Source organism: Saimiri boliviensis, chromosome 13 (assembly GCF_048565385.1).
Source record: "Saimiri boliviensis isolate mSaiBol1 chromosome 13, mSaiBol1.pri, whole genome shotgun sequence".
Lineage (NCBI taxonomy): Eukaryota > Metazoa > Chordata > Mammalia > Primates > Cebidae > Saimiri > Saimiri boliviensis.
This window is the reverse complement of record NC_133461.1, coordinates 3,703,685-3,712,967: the sequence shown is the minus strand read 5'-3', so window position 1 is coordinate 3,712,967 and position 9,283 is coordinate 3,703,685.

Genomic DNA, 9,283 nt, shown 5'->3' with positions numbered 1-9,283 from the left:
CTGCAGCTGACTGCAGATGCGTGAGTGATTCCTGGACCTGGCCAGCCTAGGTCAGCAAAACCACTCAGCTGATTGGTGGTGATGGCCATGATGGCGATAACGATGGTGAGCAAAGCTCCATGGTCATCGCCTTGTGCCACCACGGCAGTGTGGATATTTGTTTCTAGGTAATGAAAAAAAGCAGCGGCCACAACAGTATCTGCCTTCAGAGCATTTACATTCTGGTGTGGGAGACAAATAATAACTCTGTGTGTGTGTGTGTGTGTGTGTGTGTGTGTGTGTGTGTGTGTGTGTGAATGACACACAGCAGTAAGTACCAAAAAGAAAAAGAGCAGACAAGTGGATAGAGCTTGATGAGGGAGCATTCCAGCCACGCAGCCAGGGCAGCTGTCCCTGCCGTCTGGGAAGGAGCACTGGGGCTCAGACCTGTGAGACCCAGAGGAAGTGAGGCAACAAGCTGAGCAAAGGCCCAAGGAAAGGGTGTCCCAGGAAGCACAGGTACTACGTTGAGGACAGTGTTTTATTGACCACATGTGGGCTGCTTCCCAGGACACAGATAGCATTTGGTATTTGTTGATCAAAATATGGAAAAGCATAGGGTGTCTGTTACTGGGCTTCTGAAATATTTCCAAATGGTGGCCAAAATTAGAAGATATGCATCCTTCCCAAAACCAGAAATATTTCTAGCTTTAGTTAAACTCACAGTGTTTATAGGTGGGCTAACTGTCAAGCTTTCATCTAAAAAAATACTTTCACTTGAAAAACCTTAAGTCGAATCCTCCTACATTTCACTCATCAAGAGCCGTTTCCCAGAACTTTTCTATTACTCCTAGTATTGTAAAAGCTGAAGAGCATCCAGAGTCAGGGAGTCATTCCTGAGACATGAATGGGCCTCCGGTCTGTCCCACGTGAGGGCTGGGCACTTGCTGCCGTGTCCCGCAGCCCACCCTCCCCACAGGCTCTGAAATGGCATCTGAAGGTCGGCACCCTTCCTGCCTGGCCTTAGCTGAGCCTGTACTGCCCGAGGTCCCCAGCAGTTGGCTGGAGCTGACTGGTCCCCTTGTGGCCCACTGCTGGCCTGCAAAAGAAGGTGAGCAGGGACTGCCACGTCCCCTTTTAGCTCAGGCCTGGGATGGGGATAAACTCTGCCTATGGGCTCCCAGCCTGAGCTGAGGGTTGTGTAGGTCCCAGGGCTGGCGCTGCCACTGGAGGCCACATGCAGGCAGTCAGCTGAGCAGAGGCATTCCATCCAGACAGGGACGGCGGGACAGAACCCGGGGCAGACTCAGGGCTGGGGCCATGGACTGCCAGGACCACGCCTGGCTCCCGGGGACACTAGGTCCCTGCGAGGGGCCCCACGGCACGTCCCCTCCCCAGAGTACCCAAGCCGTCATTTTAGTCTGAGAATCAAATGCCCTTTGCATTGGGCCAGCCTGAGGCCTACTCTCCTCACGGTGGTGCCAGGGCCACAAAGCCCCTCCACCATAACTGTGGGTGCGACCATTAGGGCCGCCCTGCTCGGCTCAGTCACCAGTGTCTCTCTGAACAATCAGTTCTCGGCTTCCCACCTTTCAAACCAGCCGTTGGCTCATACATTCTCCACAAAGCACTCCACCGGTAAAGATGACGGGAGGAAGCCCAGCCCCATGCTCCACACCTGTGAGGAGCCACGGCCTGGACCCCTTCTGTCCCCTGCCCTTTCTAACTGTGTCCCTCGTAGGCACCGGGGTGCTGGCCTCTGCCTGGGTCTTTACCACACTGCAGCCTCCCAGGCAATTGAAAGCCCTGAGGCTCACACCTGCCCGGTCCAGCTTTGGCCAAGACAGGGAGGAGGTATGCCTTGCCTCAGTTTCCCCTGCATCATCCATGAGGCCCCTGAGTGGCCAGCCCCTCCCCCTGCACCTCCCCAGTCTCTTCCCAGGGTGGGGGGCCCTGCTCTAGGCTGAGTTGCATCTCCCCCTCGCCTGCAGCGTGGGGCCCTCACCCACAACGTGACTGCTGTGGTGACGGGGTCTTTTAGGAGGGCGTCACGGTTGCGTGAGCTCACTAGGGTGAGAACCTGCAGGACAGGATGAGTGCCCTTTTCGGAAGAGGAGATTTCGACACAGAGACCAGCAGGGGGAAGACCACGGGAGGACATGGGAGGAGACACGTTCCGCAGGCCGAGGAGAGAGGCTGGGAGGAGCCATCCCGCCCCCAGGCCCTGCAGAAAGGGAGCCGGCTGTGAGGCTGCCCAGGCCTGGCAGGCAAATACACTCCTGTCCCGTGTAGGTAGAAGGAAACCGTACTCCCCAAAATGGGACGTCTGTGTCCTCTGCCTCACACCGCCACCCCTGCCTGGTGAGAGCCATCCCCTTACGCCCCAGGCGCCCCCTCAGCCACTGCCCCCTCATGCTCCTGGCCCCTGAGCCCAGCTGTCCTCCTCCTGACCCCTCGGCCACCTGGGCAGCCTCTCCACGCGCTGCTCTGGCCTCTTCCCCTCATCCTCTGAGCCCAGGATGAAGGGGTGCTCCCACCGCCCCTCCAGCTCACTCCAGGCACCCAGAGATCCCTTCCAAGCACTCAAACTTCCCATCCCCAGCTTCTAGTCGCCCCGCCAATGCAGACCCTTGTGGGTAGCTGCAGACAAAAGTTCCCTGAACCTCCAAGAACTCCAGATCCCACCGTGAAATGATTTGTTCCTCTCCCATCCTCCCGGAGTGGATCCACGGTGCCACTTCACACACCCTGAGCTGCAGGCACCCGGGCCTGAGGCTGCTCAGTCAGGCCCAGGAGGTAAGGGCACATCCATCAGAACCCTTCTCTCCTCCAGCCACGCAGGTCCTTACCCCACAGCCCCGCCCCCTGCCTCCCCCAGGGCCGAGGACAATGGCATTCCGCTTTCGTGTCCACTACCAAAGTACTTTCCATGGGCAGGGAAGGCCATTCTGCCAACAGCCAACAGCCAACAATTTATGTGTGTCTTTGACGAACACAAATCAGGTTATATCACCCACTGGCAACACGCCCTAGCAGAGGCTGCGTGGCCCTGAGAATGCAGCCCCGCGCCCTGATCTCCGGCCGCCCGCACTCCTGCTCCTGTGCACAAGGCCTCCCTTCCCTGTGTGCACGCAGCGTCCGCCTCCAGCCCCGTCCTCTCCTGTACCTCGAGTCCTTTGGACTGCTCAGCCTGCATGCAGAGGCCCTGCGATGAGACCCTGTTCTCTGCCTCCAGACCCCCACCAGGCTCTGCCCGTCGCACTTGTCTCTTTCTGAGATGGCTGCATGTCTCTGCTTGTTTGACTACTGCCTGCATCCCTAGGAGAACACAAAACCCCATGGGAGACGAGCCCTCGACTTCTGAGCTGCTGTATCCCCGTGCCTGGAAGTGAGCATGAAATCTGGCAGGGCTGGGTCAAGATCTGCGGGTGAAGCAGCGAATACCGACGTCCCCGTGGGCCGGTGTCAGCCCTGCCAAGCACTGTGTGGCCCCGGGGGCCAATCACGTCCTTTTCACCTCGTAGCCCGTTCCGCAGGCGGCAGGTGCTCAGTCTAGGCTGGCTGAAAATAACCGAGGGCATGAACGAACGTGCATTCGGGGTGGCTTTACACTCATGTGTGACGTCCATCTACCATCTAGTGGCAGAAGAGGGCAACTTCAGGAAAACGAGCTTCTGAGAAGAAACTGGAGAAACCCTTCAAAAGTGGATCAAGGAAGACGTGGGGCGGGAGACCGGGCCTGGGACTGCTGGTGGGCAGTCGCTCCCATCCCTGCCTCCTAGAGAAGCCCCGAGCATTCCACTGTTCACACCGCAGGAGGCAAACGCAGGAGGGCAAGGGTGGGGAAGCCCCCAGACAAGACGAGCCCCGGTGCTCCTCCAGGCCTGGCACACACAAGACGGGCCCTCCTGTTCCCCAGGGCACAGCACCGGGCAAGCCCAGGGCAAATGTCAGAACACAGGAGCGCCGTCTTTCCCGCTTCTTAGTAAACAGAAACTTGGGGAAGGTTGGCATACATGGAGAAGAGTGACGAACGCCAAGCCGAGGGGAAAGGTGGAGAGAACGTAGTGGAAAGAAAGGTGCTTCACATGGAAAACCTGAAAGGCTCATGCAGCCTTGGCAAGGTGGCAGTAACGTCGCACACAGTAAAACTGGAGGGGCTCAGCGAGGATCCGTGAGCACCCGGCCCCTCCAGACCTCAGCTCCGACCGCCCGGCGGAGAATTTGACTATGCGGTCCCCGAAGAGTGCTTCAACCTTCAAGTTTTCTAACTCTCTGATTTTAAAATTAATGTAAGGCAAATCCCTCACACAACCTAACCGTGTATGTGTTGTGAGACATTTCTTTGAATAGCTGCCTGTCTCAGCGGGGGCTCTTCTCACGCTGAAGCCGGGCGGGCGCTCCGGGATCCAGGGTCTCGGGTGAATTCACGCCTGAGCCTGCACACAGGTGCAGGAAGCCCAGCAGCAGCTTCTGGGGAGCAGAGCCGAGGGACTGGCCATTTCAGAGGGGGCCCAAGACAGCTGGGCCCCCAGCCTTCTGAGCACGAGGTGGGCCAGGCCCCACAGGTGGCCCCGGAATTGGAAAGCCAATGGCAGCTTCCTAAGTGGCCACTGAAAAGCACTTTGCGTGTGGACCCACCGGCCTGTGTGGGTTCAGCAATCCCAGGCACCTACCTGACTTCAGGCTACGAAGATGACTGTGGCCAGGGCCAGCTTCGCCTTTTGGGAAAGCAGTGGGAGGCCGTGGGGGTGTCGGGCTGCCCGCAATGCTTCTCAACCGTGTCAGGCCCCCTCTGCAGGTACCGAGTCCTGCTCGCCTGTTTGTGGTAGGGTGGAGAGCGGGCCACTTAACGAGGGGATCCGAGCTGCCGGATGCTGACACAGCCTCAGGGAGCAGCCCCTAAGCGGCCCCATGACAGCCAATCACCCACCTTCCCCCCGTGGGAAGCCTGGGCCGTGGCCAGAGCCTCTCACCTTCCCAGGGCCCAGCAACTCCCAGGGCACAGGGCAGATGCACCCGGTAAACACTGGTACCTGATCCCACAGAGAATCCTCCGTCCTCCTGGAATTCTGTGCAGCCAGCACCACCCCAAATAACGAAGAAAGGCCTTTTTCTTTTTCGGAGTCCACCTCCAGTTCAGAGCAGCCAGGGTTGATTTGAGGCAGCTTAGGAAACTTAACAAGCCAAAGGGAAGAGCCAGGTAAGGTAACGTGTGAGATGTTGGGAAACCCGCTCACAGTTTCCCTTCCCCAGCCAGCAGAAGCCAGGGACAGAACCATTCCCACAGGCACTTCATCCCAGTGGGGCTAGAGGGGCTGAAACGGCAGGCGTTTACCGCTTTCTAGTAAGTCATTGCTGTCCTTAGAGAGTATGGTCAGCTTTTCCTTAATAGTTGTTAAATCGTAATAAAGCAGTTCTCATTAAGAGGGTCATCAGCTTGCTTTTTTAGTCTGCCTGTAACCTATACCTGTGTGGACAGGAGAAGAATCCAGCTGTTTTCCTGGTCAAAAAAATGTATTGAACAAGGGAAAATGACTTACATCCTGTAAGTCCAAGATAATAGACATTTCCAGATTCATAAACACAATATAGTTTAAGAAAGAAAAAAAAAAAGACTGATATTTTAGAGACCATGCTTATTTAGTGACAATTTTATTGGACTTGAAAAAAAACATTGTCACTCAAATTTCTTGGAAGTAATTCCAACTAATGTTTATGTATCACACTAAAGTTTACAAAGTTCAGCCCATATCATTTGCCATGGTAACATGAATATCGGGAGATGGCCATTCCCGCTGTGCAGCTGTGGAAACTGAGGCACACACTGTTCACCATGTGTTAAGAAACGTACACACGGAAAGCCACAGGCCTGGCTGTAGCACAGCCACAGAAACACTGCCGAGCTCAGCTCAGTGTGAGGAGGCAGAGAGGGTCTATTTAGTTTCAGATGTTGCCACCGGTGCAATAGCACGCCAGGACGTCCAGGGAGCTGGGAGTACAGAGGAGAGGCAGGAAACAGCCGCCTCTGGCGTGGGAAAGGCAGGAAGAGAAGTCTGAGTGGGCCACAGCTCCCGGGCCACAGCTCCCGGTCCACTCCCCCAACGGCAGCCTCTGAGAAGGCAGGAAAATCAGCTCTCAAGAGCATGGCGTGGTTAACGCACCTCGTTCCCATCGAGTGTCTGTGGGTGACTTGTGGACATCAAATGGCGAAATGATTTGCATGGCATGTGGAGGAATCTGGGATGTTTCCGGAGGTAATGGAAAATTACCAGATTTCAACCAAGGGACTAGAATGATCTAACAGGTGTTCCAGAAAATTCCTGTGGTAGCAACACAGTGATCTGGAGTGAGTTGGCAGGTGTGTAATCCCAGGTAGTCTAGGTGGTCCCTCCCCAGGGTCAACACAGAGGGCAACAAGGCCAGAGCAGTGGATGGAGGGGACGCAGCATCCACAGGTAGATTGTAGCTAGACTCACAGGTACCTCGATCACTGGGAGACGCACACTGATTCATTTACGGTCGGGATGACACAAGGTCTGAGAATCACTCTGAAACATTCCAGGACAAACAACAACAAAGGACAGAAACAAAGCGTGGCAAAATGCTGTCATCTTTGCATTTGGAGAGTGAAAATATACAGAAATGTATGTGTATGTCATGTGTATTTTTTTTCCTTTTATTCTACATTTTATCCTAGCTTTATTTAAGGAAAAATAATCATTATACTCAGTGACCATGAGGATCTCGATCACCTTGAGGAGAAACGTTTCAGTGAAGTAGCACTGGTAATAAAGCCACAGGAGGGCCGGGCGCGGTGGCTCACACCTATGATCCCAGCACTTTGGGAGGCCGAGACGGGTGGACCACAAAGTCAAGAGATCGCGACCATCCTGGTCAACATGGTGAAACCTCGTCTCTACTAAAAATACAAAAAATAGCTGGGCATGGTGGCGCACGCCTGTGGTCCCAGCTACTAGGGAGGTTGAGACAGGAGAATTGCTGGAACCCAGGAGACGGAGGTTGCGGTGAGCCGAGATCGCGCCACTGCACTCCAGCCTGGGTAACAAGAGCGAAACTCCGTCTCAAAAAAAAAAAAAAAAAAGCTACAAGGAAGACAAAGTGATCATGGACGATGCTTTATGAAGGAGGAAAGGAAAGGGCGCGATGGCGCAGAGGGTTCTGGGATCCCAGGAAGGTGTTTCCTTGGTGGTGTTTCTGGGAAGGCGGTGCCTTGGGCATGTCCACATGAGTAAGGAAAAGAATTGACAGAGGAGATAGGAACGAGAAGAAAGAGGGTACCAGATAGGCCCATTTGGTGCACAACACATGTGGAACTCACACACACATCTGCGGAAATCCCAGCATTCTCACCCCCCTGCACATTACAGCTGAACTTACAGAAGGTCACCCAAGAGAAGCTTTGATCCCTCTGAGGCAGAAGCTCAGAAATCCAAAACGTCTTGCTCTGATCCACTAAGGTGCGCCAATCATCTCGCTGGCGAGATCTACACCCCAGATGGCTGTGGTCATCCACAGGGCAACGAGTGTCTCAGTGTTCTGGAAAGTAGTCGCCTGTGCTATAGTTTGCATACGTGTCCCATTCAAACCTCATGTCCAAATTTATGCCGAGCATTGGAGGTGAGCCTAATGGAAGGTGTCTGGGTTGTGAAGGCAGATCCTTCATGAATAGATTAATTCCCTCCTGGGGGTTGTGGCTTCAGGGATTTCTTGCTCTGCTGACTCCCACGAGGGCTGCTGTTTAAAGGCCTGGTCCCTTGCCCCCTTGCTTCCTCTCTGCCACATGATCTCTGCGCACACCAGCTTCCCTCCACCTTCCACCATGAGTGGAAGCAGCCTGAAGCCTCACCAGAATCCCAGCAGATGTTGGTGCTATGCTTCCTACTCAGCCTGTAGAACCATGAGCCAAATAAACCTCTTTTCTGGATAATTACCAAGCCTTGGGTATTCCTTTATAGTGACACTCAACAGACCTGTCACAGGGATGATCCTTCTTACTAACATGCATCCTTCAGTCAGTACAAGAGGAGAGTGCAGAGCAGTAGGTCAGCAAGCCCAGCGGTCATGGACTCCACAGGCGTTTCTGCATGCTACCAGCTGCGTCTCTTTGGGTATGCTCCCCTTCTCTATCAAGTTTTATCTATAAAATTCAGTTAGCAGTGCCTATGTTGAAGAGCACTGTGAGACTTTAATAAGATACCAGATGAACATTTCTGAGCTCCTGGCACACAAGTAGCCCTTTTAAATATTAACATCTTGTAAATCTCTCTCAAGACTTAAAGCTGTATCTCCTACACGTAGACCAAGACGATCAGTGTACAAAACGCCTATCTGATCTGTGCCTTTCCAGCCGCAGACTTTCCCCTTAGCCTCTTTCCTAACTAATCCGTCTCACCTTCTCAACGTCTCATGTTGGAGGGTTCCCTTGGCCACTGTGTTATCCACCTCTGGCTTTTGTCTACTTCCTTGAATTTTAGTAACAGATACACATATCAACTCAGAAACAGGCATACAATACCTTTATGGTGCTGGTAGGCCACTGTGCCACGTTCCCCACAGTCTCCTGCCTACTGATCCACACAGGCTGCTGATTTTGCCACCTGAAGGCTCACGTTGAATTAATGTCATCAAGGAATAGTTGACAATGATCTCAGTCTCTTTCGTCTGTCAGATTTGACAAAGTATGTTCTAAATGTACTATGGGTTATTTCCAAAAATACACTCCCTTAGCTTTTCTTCCCTGAAATTCACGTTTCACTTGTCTCTCCCATCCTGAGGTCTTCTTATAGATTATCCAAGTCAGTGACATCTACTATCAGAGGCAAGTTTTGTTTTAATGTCACCCGATTAGCCCATGTTATCAAATCCTTCCTTAAGTTTCAGGTAGGAGTCACCTAATTCTGGAGACACCCGAGTACCTGATTAGATCCTTGACCTCCCTCCCCAGTGGAAGAAGCTCCATTCCTCTTCCACAGACATTAGAAGCCTGTATGTATTTGATTCCCTATGAATTATTTTTTGAGATACAGTCCTGCTGTCGCTGGGCTAGAGTGCAGAGGTACGATCTCAGCTCATTGCAACCTCTGCCTCCTGGGTTCAGGCAATTCTCCTGCCTCAGCCTCCTGAGTAGCTGGGATTACAGGCACGTGCCACCACATGCAGCTGATTTTTGTGTTTTTAGTAGAAACGGGGTTTCACCATGTTGGCCAGGATGGTTTCGATCTCCCGACCTCATGATCCGCCCACCTCAGCCTCCCACAGTGCTGGGATTGCCGGTGTGAAA